Source organism: Suricata suricatta, chromosome 11, assembly GCF_006229205.1.
Source record: "Suricata suricatta isolate VVHF042 chromosome 11, meerkat_22Aug2017_6uvM2_HiC, whole genome shotgun sequence".
Taxonomy (NCBI): domain Eukaryota; kingdom Metazoa; phylum Chordata; class Mammalia; order Carnivora; family Herpestidae; genus Suricata; species Suricata suricatta.
Genome location: NC_043710.1, coordinates 24627830 through 24647526, shown reverse-complemented (window position 1 = coordinate 24647526; position 19697 = coordinate 24627830). Strand labels below are relative to the sequence as shown.

Below are 19697 nucleotides of genomic sequence, written 5' to 3'. Positions count from 1 at the left end.
GAAGACACTACTCACACTGTAATTCAAGCGACTGATGTCCCTTGCAGTTGTGTAAGCAGAAGCCCTGGCATGAGAGCCCTCCCTGTGTGTGTCAACATCTTACTTTGACAGTGTTCCCCCTGACACCTTTTCATTATAGTCTCAACACATGAGTGTATTGCATTTAAAAATGTGGGCGACACAGGCCCAACCATGACCATGTGGGGCTGGATCTCACAATGGTGAGATCATGACCTGAGCCAAAACCAAGACCCAAATGCTTAACCGACTGAGCCACCCAGGGACCCCAGTTATCACCCATTTAAAAGTAATAAAACCATCAAGTCAACAGACTTTCTTTTGACCCTGCACCCCTCCAGGTCCAGCCCCACTTCTCTGCTTCCCTTCATGGCAGAACTCTTCAGAAAAATTGTTAGTATTCACTGTCTCCTTCTCTTCAACTCTATCTCCTTTCAGCCCACTCTGATGGGATGTCTTTCCACATCACTCCACTCAAGGGACCCTTATCAAGATCACCAGTGTGGCTTTGTCAAAGAAAAGTTAATTTTCTGTTCTCATTTCACTTTTTGACAGCATTGGACATACTTGACAGAGCCTTCCTTCCTGGAACACTTTTTTCTCTAGGACTCTGTCTCACACTCCCTTGGACTTGACTATCTCATTAGCAATTCATTTCTTTTTATTCCTCTGCTGATTGCTTTTCTTCCAGGAGACTCCTCTAGAATTCCTGACTTCTCCTGTCCACACTCACTCCCCAAGGCATTGCACGTAGTCCCTTGGCTTTCAATGACCTTTATATACACTGAGAAGTCTCAGATTTATCCATCCCTCAAGGCCATCTCAAATATTCAAATATCTACTTGACATCTCTGCCTGGCTCTCCTTCAGGCACTTCGGGATTCTTCTTCTAAATGCAGTCTCTATTCTGTCTTTCCCATCTCGGCAAATGGCATCACTATCTATCCCGTTGCTCAGACAAAAAAGTCAAAGCCTCACCCATGACACGTATCTTTCCTCACATGACAAATCCATCAGAAAGTTCCATTATCCTCAATTTCAGGTTTTACAAAGAGAAATGCTCCAGACCCAATCCAAGCATCATTGTCTCTTCTTTGGTCTACTGAGGCCACCTCCTCAAAGTGACTGCCAACTCCTACTTTTGCTCTTTTCCTAGTTCATCTACGACCGTCAGCCAGAGGGATCTTTCTAATGCAGAAATCGGATCATGTTACTTCCTTCCTAAAACCCTCCGATGACTTCCCACTGTGGCCAGGCTCTGACCCTAACCTACCAGGTCCTTTATGATCTGACCCGGAGCTGTTTCTTGGACCTTATCCTGTTCCCCTCTCCACTTTTTCGCTATGCTTTAACCATAACGTTTTTTTTTCATCCTTCTTACTGGCCAAGCTTCTTCTTGACTCAAGGTCTCTGTATTGGCCATGTCTTCTGTTTGGAACATTTCTCTGTTCCTGTGGATTCTTCTTTTCATCATTTAAATCTCAGTGCCAGAGCTCCCCGGGCTGAGAGGCCATCCCTGCCAACCACGGATAAAGTTGTTCTCTTCCCCGAAGGTACTCCAGTGCCCCACATCCTATCCTCCAGACTAGTCCTTGAGATGATCTCTTTTATGTGTCCCTTTGTACGTTGACTGTTTCTTTTCGGCCCCTTGTCCTGCTCACTGTGGCATCCCCAGTACTTGAGACAAATAAGTCACCCTTCAGTATTTGTCAACTAACTGACTGACTTGGAACTGTGGAGAGGAATAATTGAAATCCAGATTATCCAGGTGAATTGTGTAGGGTTGCTAAGCTCTTTTCACTTTTAAGATTTGCTTATTCAAGTCATTCTTAAAATACGACCTCAAAATAAATACCAGCCCCTTTAGTGGAGGCCGATACTTCCCCACATCGAAAGACGAAAGAGAGACTGAAACCAACATCCCAGAAACACCTCACGTTTGCCAAGGCAAGGAGGAAGAGGACAAAAACAATCTTTTGTTTGTATCATCCGACATTCTTTGAAAAACAAACTTCAGGTTCCTCATGTTTATGCTGTGGAAGTTAGAAAGAGGAGGGGGCATGTGGTGGCTCAATGGGTTGGCATCTAACTTTTGACCAAAGCTCTGAGAACCTGAAAACCTGTGTGTGCTAACGCTGCTCGTGTTAGTTAGCCCACCTGTGCTCCTACCTGCGCTCCTCACAAACTCTGTGGCCAGGCATTAGCAAAGGACCTTGGATTTTCAGGGCCTCATTTTTTCCATCTATGAAGAGGAGAAAACATATGAAAGGATGTGATGCTTTTCTTCATTGGAATGCCTTTAAGGCATCGTATGACACACTAAAGTGTGAAAGGAGGTCTAGCAGATATTTATTTTACACCTTTGCATACTACAGATCCTCGAGACATTAAATGCTCTGATTTTGTAAATTGAAGTGACTTTAATTATCATTCAGAGACAGATGCAGTTTTCCTTACCGAGAGGGAGTACAGTGTAGTCAGGAAATCCCTGCCCCAGCCTATCTTTGCCTTGTGTATAACTTCGGACAGGTCACCTTGTCCTTTCTGAACTTGGTCTGATTAGACTTTTGGGGGTAGCAAAGAGTTACAAAGACGAGTTGGGCAGCCATTGTTACGGGAACAAAGGAAAAGAAGAACAGTACACTCTGGAAGAGAAGGAACCGGAAGGTGGTTTTGATCCCACGGCAGCCCCAAGGAGGGCCTCTGCTTCTCCTGGTCTGGATGCCAACATGCTTCCATATCTCTCCTACAGTTGCCTTCACCTTCACCTACACCTGCCTACACCTGCCTTGAACACCTGGTGTTCAAGTTACACAATTTCAAGCAAGGTTTTAAAGAAAAGGTTCTCTTGTGAGGGAGAAAACTGATTTGAACCTATGCCGTTCTACTGCATCGTTTCTGCTTACTCCTAGCTCCGGCCCCTCCCATGTGCCAGCACCCCTTTCCTAGCAGAGAAATGGGTGAAGCAGGCTGGGGTCAGGAGAAGGAGGGAGTGTGAATGGTTGGGACTGTGGCAAACTGAAAAGCCATACTTTCGCACGAGGTGCTCTGAGATTTACATATTGGCAAGTAATTTAAAAAACGTGGACACCATGGGGTTCAAAAACTATGCAACATGTAATAGACATCGAACGGGTCCACAGGAGGCCAATCTGCAGCTTCTAGAATCCAGATTTTAGATAAAATCATGACCTCTCAGTTTCTGTTCTTGCTGTGTGTGTGTGTGTGTGTGTGTGTGTGTGTGTGTGTGTGTGTTTTCATTCCTAAAATGGAATCTTGACTGGCCCAGCATACCATTTCAGGGCCAGGGGTTGTCACAGAGGTTTGTCACAGAGTTTGGCTGCATTTGGCTTAGGTCCCTGCCCTTGATCTTAAAGGGGCTGTCTAAGCCCTGCCTTTTCAGGAGGGACCTTGACTGGGCCAACATCCATTCTAGGGACTGTGGCCATGGCAAGGTGTGTACCTGATATATGTCTTATAAAGACCTAGACTTTTCATCTCCATAAATGAATGTTTACATAGAATCATCTGTATTGGTTTCTCCTAACAAAATCCTGTTTGTTAAGAAAAGGCAATGTTCCAGAAGCATCTGGATGGCTCAGTCAGTTGAGCGTCTGACTCTTGATTTCTGCTCAGGTCATGTTTCACAGTTCCTGAGTTTGGGCCCCGCATTGGGCTCTGCATTGACAGTGCGGAGCCTACTTGGGATTCTCTTGCTCTTGTTCACTCTCTCTCTCATAAAAAAATAAACTTTTTTTTAATGTTTTATTTATTTTTGGGAGAGAGAGAGTGTGAGCAGGGGAAGACCAGAGAGAGAGGGAGACACAGAATCTGAAGACAGGCTCCAGGCTTTCAAAGCCTGATGCGGGGCTCGAACCCATGAACCGAGAGATCATGGCCTGAGCTGAAACTGGACACTCAACCAACTGAGCCACTAGGTGCCCCGAAAAAAATAAACCTTAAAAAATATTTTTTAAACATAGAAAAGACAATGTTACATTGGCACTTAGTTGGAGTTTTGGTAAAAATGTGGGTGGTAACAAGTAAAAGATATTGGTGGTAGCAAGCGTTATTAGAGAGAAGCTCTGATTTACACCAGAGTTGGTTACTTCTCATTTTAAGAAAATTCAGTTTACGAAATTAGCAACTCTTAGGTTTAGCAGAGACTTTAACCTCTTTAAACCTCCCTTCCGGTCCTTGTATACTTTCATGGCATCCCCACCAAGCTGGCATTGCCTACATTGTGGGTACTTCTCTTTACTAGGGAGCATACTTCTTCCAGAAGGAGCCTCTTTTATCCTTGGACAGGCCTAGTGATTAAGTTTTTCTTATTGCACAGTGCCCAAGCCATCTTATCAGCGCAGTATTAACTTGTTTGCTGAATTTATTCATGGAATCATTCATATGATATTTACTGGGTGCATACTGTGTGCTGGGCACTGTTCTAGGATCTTGGGCAGTATCTGTGAACAGCTCTTAGAGAGCTGATGTTATGGCCTGGAAGTAGGTGGTGGGAGAGAGATAATTTTTCTTTAAAAAGTAAATTCTGTAATATGTTACAAGGTGATAGATGCAGTGGGAAAAAAAAAGAAAAAGTAGAATCCAATGAGGGGGGCTGGGAGGGAGGACTGAGTGAGTCACAATTTGACTTAGACTTAGAATAGGATGGGCCTCACTGAACAAGGACTTGAAGGAGAAGAGGGAGTTAACCATGTAGAATGAACATGAACGTGGCCAGCTAGGTCTTCCTGCATTCTGGTAGAAACAGCTCCCTTTTCCCTTCCCTGACCTGTGGGTAATACAGTAATAATAATGGCTTAATTTCTCTTGAATCCAGACAGAGGTTCTCAGCGCTTTCTCCATATGAATTCATCACATTCTCATAACAACCCTATGATCACTACTGGTTTCCTCCTCGTTTTCATAGGTGTAAACTGAGGCATAGCACAGCTAGGTAACTTGGCATAATATCCTGCCCCTAATTTCAGGAGGAGGTAGGATACAAACTTTGACCTTCTGGCTCTAGGCTTCGGTTCTTAAGACCTCTGCATGGCTGCCTTGAAGGTCTCCCAAGTCACGGCCCCTCGAGCATTTCTTTCCCAGGCACGTGCCTGGAGCCTGGTCCTTTCCTTGCGTGTCCTTTCTGGGATGAGATTTCATTACCCTGGGGTTTGTATTGAGAATACTTTAATATGGGAGCTTCATCAAATCCTTTCCCTTGGGCACACCCTGATCAGCAACCCTTCCTTAAAGGTGTTTTAAAGGTCACAGTGACCGAAATAAACACTTATTTTTTCTCAGTTTTGACATAAAAAGACACATGCATCTTTTCTTCAGCAAATGTCACTGTGGTTTCAAAGCCTAAGTGTGATGTTTGAGCGGGCAGCATTTTAAAAGTATTTCCTGCTCAACCATAGGGTGAAATTATACAAGCCAGTGAGTCCTGAAAACAGCTGCCTCAAAATCTTACCACCTGCAAAAAAAAAAAATTTTTTTTTAAATAATTTTACGTGGTTTTTAAGTTTGAGATCGTCTGGCTTTCTGTTGTTTCAAACTCTGAGGGACTCTCCAACTCTCTAAACCTTCAGCTGGAAAGAGAATTTGGGAGCTTTAAAAGGGTTTTGCAAATCTAAGGGAGACTTCCTCGGAATTATATTTTCATTAATGTACTTAAAACAACTGTTCCTGGAATCGGCCTGGGGACTGTTCGTTGAAACAACAACAAAAGTCCCTGGTCTCTAGGACTCGAGTGAGCCTTAGAATCAACCCCTTGGCTTCTGGGTAAAGTTTCCGAGGGTGGGGGGCCACGGCGGAGATCCCTTGGTTGCGGGGGAGGGTGTCTGGGGGAGCTCCCTTGACCTGTTGCATCCTCCCCTGCTTTTCAAGTAAAGAGTTGGATTTCCTGAAATTGTTGATCTGGATGAAAGTGCAGGCGCCCCCTCCCCCTCGCTCCCCTCCCCTGCAGAGTGTGAATCGCTGCATGGGAGAGGGGTGGGAGGGGTTGAGGTGGGGTGAGGTGGGGTGGGGGCCGCAGGAGAAAAACTAAAGCGAAGAACACAAGACAGGAAAAGTGGGAGGAGGAGGAGGAAGAGGAGGAGGAGACGAAAGACGGGGAGGAGGCAGCCTTGAGAGGAGAGAGGAGAGAAACGTGTCACCACCCCGGCTCGGGGAGCTCCGCGGCCGCGGAGTTTGTGGACCCGAGCTGGGGGGACCGGAGACCGGACGGGACCCCGCGGAGGCCAGCGCTGCGCAGGGAGGGAAGAGGGAGAGCTGGGCAGAGCGCGGCGGGAGAGTCATCCCGGTCCCTCGTTGCTCTCTGGTGAGAAAACTTTCTCGGGAACACCGGAAACTTTGTCCTGGGCGCGCAGAGGCGAGCAGCGGGTGTGTGCGACTCGAGGTGACTCAGCCCCGGGACCCCAAGGGGGTGAGTGGGGAAGTCCCCGGGAGGGGCTGGAGTTGTCAGCTCAGCGACCGCACGGGATTGAGAACGAAGTCGCCGTGGACTCCGGTCACAGACTGGCGGGGCTCGGGCGGGAGGGGGGGATGGCTTGGGGAGAGCGTCACATTTGGGGGCAACCGGATGGGAACCCCAGTGCGGTTAAGGATCGTCCGATCCCATGCGGCAGGCAGACGTGGAGAGGTCGGGACTGGCTACCCCCGAGTTGGGGAAGGGGCAAGCGGTGCCCCGCGTCTGCAGCTTAGCGCGGGACGGGGCGTGGGGGTTGGGGGCGGGGGATGCGGCCGGCCGCGGGACCCAGGCTGGGCCAGGAGATCGAAAAAGAAAGTTGCTTGTTTGCCTCTCTCGTTCTCCCTTGGCCCGAGGGGGCAAAGCTAAAGAGCTGCCCCGGCTGGGGCGCGGGCATTTGGGAGCCCTGAAACAGCCCATCCTTTCCTGCGGTCCCCTTTTTGTAGAAGCAGGCGCGGGAGGGAGGGCAGCCGCTTTGTCCCGCGCGCCGCCGGGCTCCGCCGCCTGTGGCGGGCAGGGGCGCAGCCCGCGGGACACCCGGTTGGCGCGGGCGGCCCTTCGGCTCCGCGTCGGCTTTCCAGCCCGCCCTCCATTTGGCAAGGCTTTCTCCTGCGCGCCTACTGTGCGCGCGCGCGTGGTGCCCACTGAGCGCAGGGGGGCGCTCTGCAGCCCGGGCCCTGGGGCCCCGACCCTCCCCCGCCGCCCTCTGCCCTATTCCCGAGGGCGGGCGTCCCGGGTCGGATCAGGCTGTGTATTTGCAAACCGTGCTTCAGGAATCGGTTCTGGGGTGCCTCCCTGGTTGGCAACAAGGTTTTTCCCCGGTTGTAGCCTGCCCCTGCCCTGGGTCACATGCCGTCGCCTCTTCCTCCGCGGTGCCGGGAGCCCGCGTTTTGTTTGTCAGCAGTAAGGCGGTGAGTATTTATAGACGCCGCTGCAGCCCTGCGGTATGTAAGGTTTCAATTACTGCGATGCGCCCCCACAAGACGGAAGGCTCACGCGCGGCAGCTCGGAGGCACGTTTGCACCCGAGACCCGCATGGAAAAAGCTCTGGGAGGCGTCTCCGGGCATCCTTCCTGGGGCGGGCTTCTGGACCTGTTGCCCGCACAATAGTTGGGAAAGACCAAAGCAGCCAACGGCCCACATGGCCTCCGTACTCTGCGCCCCTTCCCCTCAAAGGGCGCTCGCTGACTGAGGGTAGAATACTGCCCTTTTTGACTTCTCTTTGGTCATGCTGACTACTGTGGCTTGCTGTCATGACATTTCTATGGCCTACACGCTGCAGAATGTGCCGGGGCTGCGCTCTGGTAAATTGCTCTCAGGTGGAAGGCTGTTCTTGCCACCACGAAGCAGCAAGTGGGTCAGGAGGGGAAATGCAACTTGCAGAAGCAGTTCAGCCACGCTTTAAATTTAGCCCCTGGTGAGGTTCTCTGTACCACTGAGAAAGGTGCGGTGGGGCCCTCCTCTCCGTGGAACCTGGCTGGTCGTTTTCTCCGGTTGCAGTGTGGAGCCCTCCTAACCCACTAAGGGTGCTGTTGAGAGCCTTTTCTATAGGAATCTAGCAGCTAAAGGAAACAATGCTTGATCAATCCACAAAATCATCTTCAGTTTTTCCAACCCCAGCCATTGCTCTTTCGGGATTTTATTGATGCTTCTAACATCCAGAACCATGAATAGTGTAAAAAAGAAAGGTGCTAGAAATGAGCTAGTCTAACTGGTTTTTCTCTAGGGCTTCATTTAGGCTACCTTGTTTCTCAACGAGAAGACCTCCTTTCGTTCATATCCAGAGGTTCACACATACATATTTATTTCAGTGGGTGAGATTTCAATGATGGCCGTTATTTGAACATTATACAGATGTTCCCTTTTTTTTTAAAAAGGGGGAAGGGGACAAACACCTCTTGAGTTCTTGTTATGTCTTTACTTGGCCCTAAGAGACATTAATAATGTTATATAATCTGCACCAAAACAATGATGAGGCAGGTACTATTGTATCTCCATGACTATAATGATGAACTTGGGTAGTTTGTTCAAAGTCACACACACGCAGGGGTGGAGCTTAGGGTGGGTTCTGGGTCTGCTACTCCAGAGCGGCCGCCAGGGTTGGAGATGTCTTTCCCTTAAGTTCCTGTTGTTAATTAGATCGTCTTATAGTTGAATAACTTGGTGGCTTCTTCTTTCTTATTTTTTTCTCTGCCTTGCATAATACCACAGAATGGCTCAATTATTGAAGAAAAAAAATCCTGATCATGTATTTTGAAAACTGTTAAACTGCTATTGACAGTTTCATGCTGGTAGTCCGGACCCAAGTGTCAAAACTTCGGCGTGTTCACTGACAGTGTGTGTGCAACATTTAAACCGTTTATCTGTGGAAAATTGAATTGTCAGGCCTTTGTGGGTTTCTTAATTATTTCTCTCTCCTAATTACTTCCTGTGGTCATTCCTTCTGTAGTGCCCTTGTACAAGATCAAGTATACTGAAATCTTTCTTGAATTGCAGATTGAATGGAATTGACTTTTTCCTTTTAATTGTTTGCAGAGCCAGACCAATACAGAATTGATTTGAGAAATAGAGTGTGGGCTCCTGAAAGGGTTTACCATTAAAAATTTGTTCTCTGGAACTGCCACCCTATATGCAAATGTTAAAAGTCTTTCTAACTGAGAGTATCATTTGTCAGTGTGAATATCTCAATTGCTGAAGGTTGAGAATACAATAGTTTGTGGATTTTGTACTGGGGTAGCAATTTGAGAACAGACAGTGATAAGCAGAAAGCAAGAAACCAAGGGAAGATTCCACTCTGGAAACCAGGAAGGAGGTTGAGAGTGTAAATGATGCAAAGCAGTGATGAGACATCAGAGGTGAACTGGAGTTAATTCACATTTTTGTCAGGGACTGACAAGGTTTACTTTGAAACTTCTTCAGTTAAAACAAACAAGCCAACTTACATGTTGGACAACTATAGGTACAACCATGGTCATGTCACTTATTTGAACCTCTCTCAGCAACACAAACAGGTGGATTTTCTTTTTCTCTACGTTAAGATGTGAAAACGGAGGCTCACAGAGGTTAATTACTTTCCTGATGTAACACAGCCATGAACGTAAACCACTTGTCCTTTGCGACACATTTTGTTATTTACCTTTGAAGGCCTTTCGTGAAGAATCCAGGGTGCTAAGTACTCAAGAAAGTCCTAGCAGTTCACATGGAAGTTTCTGGATCAGAAGTGGATACAAGAGCAGTGTGGGAGCTCTAAAAGGAGGGTTTAGGAGATGAGCGAACAGTGGAGGAACAGAAGGGACAGGCTGGATTGTTCTGACAGTAGTTCTTCCACGGAAGGAGGGAGGCCCTGCAGAGACTTTGAATGTAGAGAATTAGTAGCATTGGTCTGGCAGCGGATGGCCCTGGAAATTGGCATGCCACAGGGGGAACCCAGAGGAAGGACCCCCACCTCTCTCAGCCTACCTGCTGTTGTGATGGTGCCTGGTTAGGAGCCCCAGTTCGTGGGCCCGTATAAATTAGGGTGGCTCCTGAGACCTGCTTCCATTTTAACTGGACTTGGCCCGTTGTGGGAATAGTCACCCAATCTGTCTTTAAATATTCTTTTCTTATGCTTTGCCAGTTTATGGCCTTTGTAGATCAATCCTTGGATTCCATTTAGAGGAGTGTGAGGGAGGAAAAACCCAGCAAAGGTTAGTGATTACCTAAATTGGATTAAGTTCTGTCTCAGCAGCATTTAAAGAAATACTGCTTGCTCTCTAATTACCGTCAACTAGGAATTTAAACGGTCTATTAAATTTAAGCTGACTTTTTTTTTTTTAATCCCCAATAGTTCTAGTTCTAACATATTCTGGGGTTTTGGAGGTTTTTTAAAATATTCTTTAAATGTGGAGAGGGCGTTCTCTTCCTCCCCACCTTTTAAAATCTTTACATTTCTGTAGCCGGATAATGAATGAAGTTATTATATAAGTGCTTCATTAGAAGCAGACTCACAGCCAGGTTCATCCAGCTTTGTCAGCCTCTGGAAAGCCAGGCAGTGAAGTGAGTGCTTTGTTGAAAATTTAGGGGCGTCTGGGTGGCTCAGGTCCGACTTCTGCTCAGGTCATGATCTCACTCAGGTCATGATCTCATGGTTCCTGAGATCTAGCCCCGCTTCAGGCCCTGTGCTGACAGCTTAGAACCTGGAGCCTGTTTCAGATTCTGTCTCTGTCTCTCTGACCTTCCCCTCCATTATCTCTGTAGTGAATGGATAGGCCTTTGATGCAAATCAGGCACCTTTACTCTGTGCCTGAGCTTTGAATAGAAAATGGCAGTTATTCTTTGTCAGAGCGGGTGGTGTGTGCGCTTTGGGGCTGGGACTAGGTAGGCATCAAGGCTGTAACCTTGAGGGCATGACTCTGAGAAACAGGGCCTTGCTTGCCTCCTCCTTTGTGGGCCCTGGTCTGCTTAAGGATGAAATGTACCCAGAGAGTTTCAATAAGTGGTAGAACTTACCAAAGATCTCTCCTTCTTTGACCATAACCTATCATACGTATTTGTACAACTGATCTTGTGTACAATCATACATTACCTAAAAGCAAAAGCATGGATTTACCTCTCCAGGCTTTCGTTCTCTTTTCCTCTCAATTTTGACGTATAAATAGATGACTTTTTAAATGCATTCATCAGTGTTCTGGTTTCGCTTTAGCTCCTTGCCAAATGTCAGCAACATCTCCAGTTTCCTGCTTCTCCTCACCTGCCAGAGAACTTTCTCCAGCTTGGCCGCTTCCTCTTAACGAAGCCTGAGTTCTGTGTCTTCTTGAAGGCATCTGTGACTGCAGTTAAGTTCTTAGCAAGTTAGCTTCTAGGATGACGGGGCTGCTTTGGGCTCCCTCATTCAGGAACTAGAGTATATATGTCAGCTTGCGCTGAGCCCAGGAGGGCGCTTGAAAGCAGCGTTTGTTTTTGTCGTCTTCCCAAGGACAGGGAGCCAGAGTCCAGCAAGTGTTAGGAAGTGTGTGTATTATTCTGGACTAAGCTGTGTCAGACCCTGTCACAACCTGCTCGTGACCTCAGCCGCCTAAATCCTCGCTGGAAACCCATTCACGCTTGCTGTTTAATTCCAAATACTCCCTTGGAACTGGTTCACCGTCATTCCTCAGACATCTTTGGGGGAGGTCACATCAACCGCGCCATCGATTTGGGGAATTCAGCCCAGCGTGCCAGCAGCAGGAGTCCACTGCTAGGCATGTGTGTGGCCCCTTTCTCTGTAAAGTATCTGGAGGCAAAATTAGTGGGGAAACAAAGGTGATCCTTTGTGGGGTTCTGAGAAAATTAACAACAAAAAATTCTTGACCAGCAGGACAATCGATTCCTTTCAAGATACCTCGAAAGGTGTCAGTATCAACTTCGCAGAGAGGGGAGCTGGGGAAAGAGTCCACGCATTGGTCCTACCTGGCGTCTTGAAGACCATGCAGGTGAAGGAACTGAGATCTGGAGTCTGGTCTCCACCCTGCCGTAGGCAAAGCCGTATGACCGTGGCGAGTTTCTCCATTGTTCTGGGCGTCAGTTTTCCTAGCTACAAAATAATGGGATTGGTCCACCACTGGTTAAAATTTTAAAATTGGGAGACTTGACATCTAGATTCAGGCTTCCAGTTTTACGAAAAAGAATGCCTGGCTTCTCTAACATGATGGCATTCCCTGCCTTAGCCCCACTAGGAATCGAGTTTACCCTGCCGGCTTCAGGCCTTCCAACCTTCGTGACCGACTTAGTCTCTCTCTTTTCATTTCTTTATTATTGGTAAGATGATACCTGGCTTGTTTTTAGGTTCAGCATAGTAGGTGCTCATGAAATATTGTTGAAATGTGATTTTTTCCCCTCCTGTCCTTGTCTGTCACAGATGAAAAAGGATGCTCCAGCCTTGGAAGTGCTTCCCTATGGAAGCTTATGTTTCCTTCCCCAGATTTCCTTTCTGGGCTCCAGTGTCCATGTTCTTTACAGTAACCAGCAAGAAAATGGAGAGCCTGCATTTTTCCGTGAACCGTTTATTAGCGTTGCTTCGTAATGCCAGTCTTCACTCATAGTCGTCACCCTGCCTTTGTAAACCTAACTTCTGAGTGTTTTCAAGGAGATCATGAGCCCCACAAGAGCACGTATTTTATTCTTCTTTACCCTTTATGCTTCCTCTTCTCAGATCCTGGCATACACCAGACCTCCTCATGTTTGGTTGTTGAATGAACTTGAACTGACCTCATGATCTCTGTGAAGTGATCGGATCCCGAGAGTCTCTTCAGTTTTCTGAGTCTCTATTCAGTGCTCTTTACACCTGACTACATGCTAGGAAGAGACATTTCCTTTTCCTCAATCCTGTTTTCTTATGAAAAAGCATTTCATGCATGGGAGGGTGAAGCTCATTTCAAACAAATAGCACAAGTTCATCTGGAGCACATTTCCCCACACGGAGAGCTCTTGTCTGCCAGACAGTAGCTTCTGACTGCTGTGTCACCCACCAGGGTTTTTGAGGGTACGTGTCAGAGATGTGATTGCTCATGTAATGGTCAGTCTCCGCCACCCCTTGTGTCTAGACTGCTCGGCTTATCATCTGGTAGGCCCTGAGGAATCGCTCTGGATGGCATTTATGGGCCACACCCTAACAATTGGCACTCCAAGAAACTCACTGCTTAAAGTGGGACTTAGAGATGAGTAACTAAAATGTGTGGCTATTCCCCACAGTTTTGCTTGACTTGTAGCAGAGGAGGGGATTTTTCTGGTGATGATACAGTGGTTTGCAGGTCAGGCTGGTGGTGATGATCTGATGAAATAATTACTGCTAGCTGCATCTGAATCGTCAGTGCTCTGAGCCCTGTGGGCACTAAGAGAACTTCGCTAAGCAAAGATAAGAGCTGAGCTTGCATCCTGTTTGCGCTAATATTTACCGTTGCCTAAGTTCAGATTCTCAAGACTCTTGTGTCTGCATTGCTGTCCAGGGTGAGCACCGAGAAAATTGTCTCCTCTTTTCTGTGGAGCCTTTTCTGTAATCCAAACTTGACCTTAACATTTTCTTGCTTGTGGGAGTGAATGACCCTCAGCTGGCTTTTGTCTCCTAAGAGTTGTAAAGTTTGGTCCTTAATCAAAACAGTGCTCTGTGCGGTGCGGCAGACACCTGTCCCCTGCCGTGTCTGTAGGGATCCCTGGCCCGTGTGGCCAAGGTCCATATTCCTGCAGACAGTGATATTTAGGTGGACTCCAGTTTGGTCATCTGGGAAGGGAGAAATGGGAGGGCTGCTCTGTCTGGTGGCCTGGAAGCCCATGTAGCATTCCATCATTCAGAGATGTGGTTTTATTTATTTTGAGAGAGTGAGAGAGAGAGAGAATCCCAAGCAGGCTCTGAGCTATTAGAACAGAGTCCGATGTGGGACTTGATCCCACAAACCCTGAGATCATGACCTGAGTCGAAATCCAGAGCTGGAGGCTCAACCGACTGAGCCACCCAGGTGCCCTCGAGATGTTTACCCTGTATGTACCCAGCACTGTGCTTGCAGGGAGCGAGACAGGCCAGGCCTTGGACTTTGAGGAACTTGCACGCCAGCAGGGCTGGTCACTGAGCAAGTAAACAAGCATGATGACCTCACAAGCTGGTAAGGGCCTGAGAAACGAAACCTCCTTCCTGTGAGAGACCGGGTGTTCCCGATGCCTGGGGGGGTGAGGAGCTGTTGGTGGTGGGTGATGCGCATGAAGGGAAGCCATGGGTGGCGGTCATTCTTACCTCCGCGTGTGGCCGACAGTTTAGGAGCTCAGGCCCTGGAATCAGGTAGGATCTGACTCTTGGTCCCCCTTACTAATCTTCTGAATTTATACAAGTTAACCCCCGTGCTTCAGTTTCTTCATCTGTGAAATGGGAAGAATTACACCTGCCTTGTTAGTTTTGAGTGGGGATGAACTAAGATGCTGGAGGCAGATAGAGAGTTGGCACCATCCTGAGCATCCTGGCCAGCCCCTGATGAAAAGTAGTATAGTCCTTTCCTTTTTTTAAGCTTATTTATTTATTTTGAGAGAAGGAAAGAGAGAAAATGCATCAGCAGAGGAGGGTCAGAGAGAGAGGGAGAGAGAGAGAATCCCAAACAGACTCCATACTTGTCAGCACAGAGCCTGACATGGGGCTTGAACCCACAGACCGTGAGATCGTGACCTGAGGCGAAATCAAGAGTTGGACGCTTAACCAGCTGAGCCATCCGGGATCCCCAGTAGCATATTCTTTTTAGAGACAAATGTAAGGAAATAGTCTTGGTAGGTGATTTGCAAAATGGTCTCGGTGTTCTTGAATACCTACTTCTGACTTGGTTTCCATCTGGTGAGCTGGGGTGCGGTGTGTGGGGTTCAGATCTAGTTTCCTGGGCTGGGGGTGGCGGCTTCTGTTTGTTGTGTGTTCCTTCTAGAAATACCCTGCCTGCTGCTAGCTTGCCCTCATGAGGGTATGCTTGGGCTACGGACGGTTACTTGTGGGTCCAGTGTGGATGGGGTAGGACTGAGAGAAGACAGCTGATTCAGTAAGAGGCCGGCCAACTAGGTGGGGGCTGAGACACCACAGGAGGCCAGTTCCGGGTCTGTATTGTGTCAGGGATCATCTGCTGCTGCATCTCTCAGAGGCGCTCAGTTCTGTAGGGCAGTGATGGTAGGAACTCTTTATTTTTCTTTGATGTTTAATTTATTTTTTGAGAGAGCATAAGCAAAGGAGAGGCTGGAGAGGGGTTAGGCTGACAGCCTGTCAGCACAGAGCCTGACGTGGGGCTCGAACTCACGACCATGAGATCATGACCCGAGCTGAAGTCTCATGCTCAATCGACTGAGCTGCCGAGGCGTCCCAGGCCAGACTCTTCATCAACAGATAAGCCAGCAGACCTCAGGAAGACCGCTTACGTGCCCACGCCCACTGTGGCTGGTTTGTGGGGCCTTATGCTACACCCGACTCAGGCCCTGGGGAAGGGGTGTGAGAAGGCGGGTGGTCATAGTTGTGATGGAGAAAACAAAGGTCCCAAACCTAAAGTGCTTGCCGGCGTGGTGAGTTTGTTGCTAACACTTATAAATCACATGATTCCGCATTTTATTTTTATTAAAGAAATTTTTATACAGTTTATTTATTTTTGAGACAGAGAGACAGAGCACGAGTGGGGGAGGGGCAGAGAGAGAGAGGAAGACACAGAATCTGAGGCAGGCTCCAGACTCTGAGCTAGCTGTCAGCACAGAACTAATGTGGGGCTCAAACCCACAAACCACAAGATCATGACCTGAGCCGAAGTCAGACGCTTAACTGACTGAGCCACCCAGGCGCCCCTGATTTTGCATTTTGAAACATCTAGATTCTTGGCATCTCTTGGAAAATTCAGATCTGGCAAAACTGAACTTGCGCCCTGAGATGGCAAAAACCAGACTGGATTGAGTGGGACTGCCTCCTTGAACCTGGGCAGGTCCTGCCCACTCTCTTTGGTGTTCCACGAAGTATGGCCAGCGTGTGGCACCTTGTGCAGAAAAGGAAAGACATCAGTCCTTTTGTTTGTTTGCTTTTTTCCCAGGGTTTGTTTTTCTGGCCAGTGTGCCCCTGGACACACACGGGGGTCTCCTGTTGTAGAATACGTGTTAAAGAAATAAATTTGTTTGGGCGCCTTGGTGGCTCAGTCAGTTACTGATCCTTCGGATCCTCTGTCCCTCTCTTTCTCTGTCCCTCCTCTGCTTGCACGTGCATGCTCTCTCCCTCTCTCTCTCTCTCTCAAAAATAAACTTTAAAAAATGGTTAAGATGGTAAATTAAAAAAAGAAATAAATTTATGTCAAATGAATGAACTATAATTGATAAGAGCACTGCATTTGGGATCAGAAGCCAAGTTCGAGTCCTCACTTCTTCCAAGCAGCTGAGGGGCTTTGAACAAATCAATAACCTTTTCTTGTCTTCCTTTTGAGGGGCTGGGGGAAGGCATCACTGTTGTTCTTACTTATTTCCTTGAGTACGTCGAATGTGTTCATGTTTCAAAATTCAAAGGCACAAAGAGGTGGATCGAGAAAAGTCTCTGTACTGTGCCCCTGTCCCCCAGCTCTTTTCCTTGGGGGAAATGGGTGTTCTCAGTGTCTGGTTTGTCCTTTCCAGAGATACTCTATGCAGTTCGACGAGGTACGTGAATGCTCTCTTTCATCTATTTTACCTAGATCATAGTGTAACGCACATGCAGTTCTCGGTTTTGCACACTCTCCTTTGGACTGGGGAGCATGCTGGTCAGTACACAGAGCCTTCCCCTCCTCTCTTAGAGCTGCACCGGCTTCCAGGATGTGAGCGACTCAAGTTCACATAGCCGGTCCTCTGTCGCTGGGCATTTAGGTTATTTCCAACCTGTCACTGTGGTAAAGAAGACCATAGTAAAAACTCTGGTTATGTAACTCGTTCGACATGCCTGGAGTGAAATTTCTGGAAGGGGAGCATAGCCTTTGTCACTGGGGCAGATCCTGTCAAACTTCCATCCACAGCAGCTGCCCCAAACTGGTCTCCCTCCAGCAACGTGTGAGGGTGCCTTTGCCTCACACCCTAGTCGTCTGTCACGTCTTCAAGACTGAAAGGGTTTTGTGTGTTATGAAAATATTAACACTAGCTGTGATTTTGGGGACCCCTTCGATGGGCCAAGCTGCACTCTAGATTCTCTCGTGGAGATGCATACCCCACTCCTTGGTAGATAAGGAAACTTTGAGTCATTTACTCAGGTCACTCCGCTAATAAACCACAGAGGCTGGATTCCAACCCAGGTTTGTTGGATTTCAGTCCCAGGATATTTTCATATGGGAAAGCTTTATGGACTTCTAGGTGCTGGAATTCGCAGCTGACACACGCACACGGTTCCTGTTCCTCCCGGTGGTACCTCTCATGTGGCTGGTTCATTTGCTGATTCATCAAGTGTCTGCAGAATTCCTGCACTGTACTAAGCACCTGAGAACAAGGTGCACATAGTCCCTGCCTTTATGGATCTCACAAAAATTCTAAGAACTAATTCTGTAGTCATTTATTGGATGACAAAACAACAAAGGGGGTGAGGGGTCATAAGACCTACTCAGAAGTGACGGGAAAGGGAGCTTTGTGAGCAAGTGCAAGATGGGTGTTAAAGGGTCAGTGGGTTTGAGCCTGGAGAAATGAATGGGAAGTATTTCACACAGAGGGCATGGTATGTGCAAAGGTCCTGGGGCAGGGAAGAACTGGTAGTGTTGGAGGAGATGAAGGAAGTTCAGTGAGCTGGTGTCAGAGTACCAGGTGGTTGGCAAAGGTAGGAGGGTGGGTGTGGGATTTATTCTAAGAGTTGTGGGGAGCCTTTGAAGGCATTGAACCTTGGTAACATGAGCACCAAGAGCCTTGGGCTCTGGGGTTCTTGTCATGGACTGTATGACCTTAGACAAGTTAAACAGTGGGCACATCCATTTTCTTCTCTGGAAGGTGGGGACAGTCACAGCACACAAGGGCTTTTAAACATTTTGAGTGTTACGTACAGTCTGAAATATGCAATTCATTTAAGCTCTGTACACATGAGCACGTGGGTAATACACACACGTCCCCAAAATGTGATGCACTCTGATATTTTCTGTCCTAGCCTATTAAAGGTTTTGGCCAAGACCCTCTCCATTCGTATTAGAAACACTGAGATAATTAATGTATGTCAAGGGCGTGTTTCACAGCTGGCACTCAGTAAACGGTCCTATCGCTCCTCACGGGCGTTATTATAAAGATGATGCTTGTTGCTGTTAGAGAACGGATCGGTCACGTTAAGGGACAGGATCCAAATCCTGACCGGTGCTGAAGGACACTGGCTCTTCACCTCCGTGTTCAGGTCACAGGGAAGGAGTTGCACATGGGGCCTCCTGGCTGCAGGAACTGCTGAGGGGAACGTGGAAATCGAAAGGTCTTGTATGGTTTCCCTGGAGACGGGCTTCTCCTTGCTTTCTGGGCCATCACATCTGACTTGGTTTTCTTTGACTTCTTTGTTATTTACACTCAGAATGCCTTTTTCCTGGAAGCCTCAGAGTCATTATAAGCCACTCGCTTTTTTATTTTAAGCTGTGCCATGGTTCTACTTCCCTTTTCAGAGTTAAGGGCTGGAGCCTTAGTGGAATGTATTTGCATTTTCCACCAAGTGACCGCCGCCTCTTGCCCGCTGGGCTGGTGCCCTCGCCCTGGCCGCTGGGAGAAGAAAGAGAGGCACCACATTCTTTTCCCCCAAGAAACAGATCTTGGATCCTGTGTGTGGAGGTTTTCAGAGAAATCCCTGTGTGGTGAACCTAAGAGAGCAAGGCTGGTGACGACACCCATCAGCCCTGTAAGCAGCACAGCCTGCCTGTGTCCAGGACCCCGCTTTCCAGACCACTGAATTCTAAGCACCCAAAGCCTAACCATTTAAATCCTTTTAGATGCACATTTTTCTAAATGTTAACGGTGTTGGTCCTTCACAGGAGAATATCCACCAAAACACTAGTTTCTGTGACTCAGGAACATTATGCAAAGAACTTTTTGTGCCACTGATGGTGGTGGTGGCTGAGTTGTGTTCCCCTCAGGACCTTAGAACGTGACTGTATTTGGAGACGGGGCTTTCACAGAGGTGATGAAGTTAAAATGAGCCTGTCAGGGGGGCCCTAATCCAGTCTGACTGGTGTCCTTATAAGAGGACATATGGACACACAGCGGGAGATGCATGAACACAGAAGAAAGGTCACGTGAGGGCACAGTGAGAAGGTGGCCACTGGCAAGCTAAGGAGAGGCTGCAGGAGAAACCAAAGCTGCTGACACCTTGATCTTGAGCTTCTGGAACAGTGAGAAAATTTATCTCTGGTGTTGACGGCATGCAGTCTGTGGTCTCTGGTTACAGCAGCCTGAGCAGACTAATATAGCGGTGGTGGTGGTAATAGGGATTAACCACAGGTGGTGTTTATCCAGCACTTACTGTATACCGGGGCTGTTTTAAGCCTTGCTTGAGTCATCTCAGTCAACCCTCAGACCAAGCCTACGTCACCTGCCCAGGTCACACCATACGGGGTGGCACTCAGCCCGGCTCTGGCTCCACTGTACCTGTGTCTAGTGCCCAGTCATTCCCTGCCCAGCACTTCGTGGGTCATTTTTCTCAACACCGCAACTCTCCAAGGTCACACTTCCTGCTCCCCTTCTTTATTTTTTTAATTTTCATTTTTTAATTTATTTTATTTTATTTTTTATTTTTTTT

The 19697-nt window shown here is 47.7% G+C and overlaps 1 protein-coding gene across 7 annotated transcripts in view; it reads left to right on the top strand.

The window, feature by feature from the left end:
• Window positions 1–6076: 6076 nt before the first annotated feature.
• PRR5L (proline rich 5 like) overlaps window positions 6077–19697 on the top strand; it is a 73131-nt gene continuing 59510 nt past the window's right edge. The window contains exon 1 of one of the 7 annotated variants that reach the window (XM_029915741.1): window positions 6077–6337. The gene's annotated coding sequence lies outside the window, so the exon portion shown is untranslated. Of the gene's footprint in view, window positions 6338–6358; window positions 6443–6585; window positions 6659–6833; window positions 7396–13913; window positions 14271–14958; window positions 15132–19697 lie in introns of those variants that run through there. The other 6 variants (XM_029915735.1, XM_029915737.1, XM_029915739.1 and 3 more) reach the window with 6 other exon arrangements.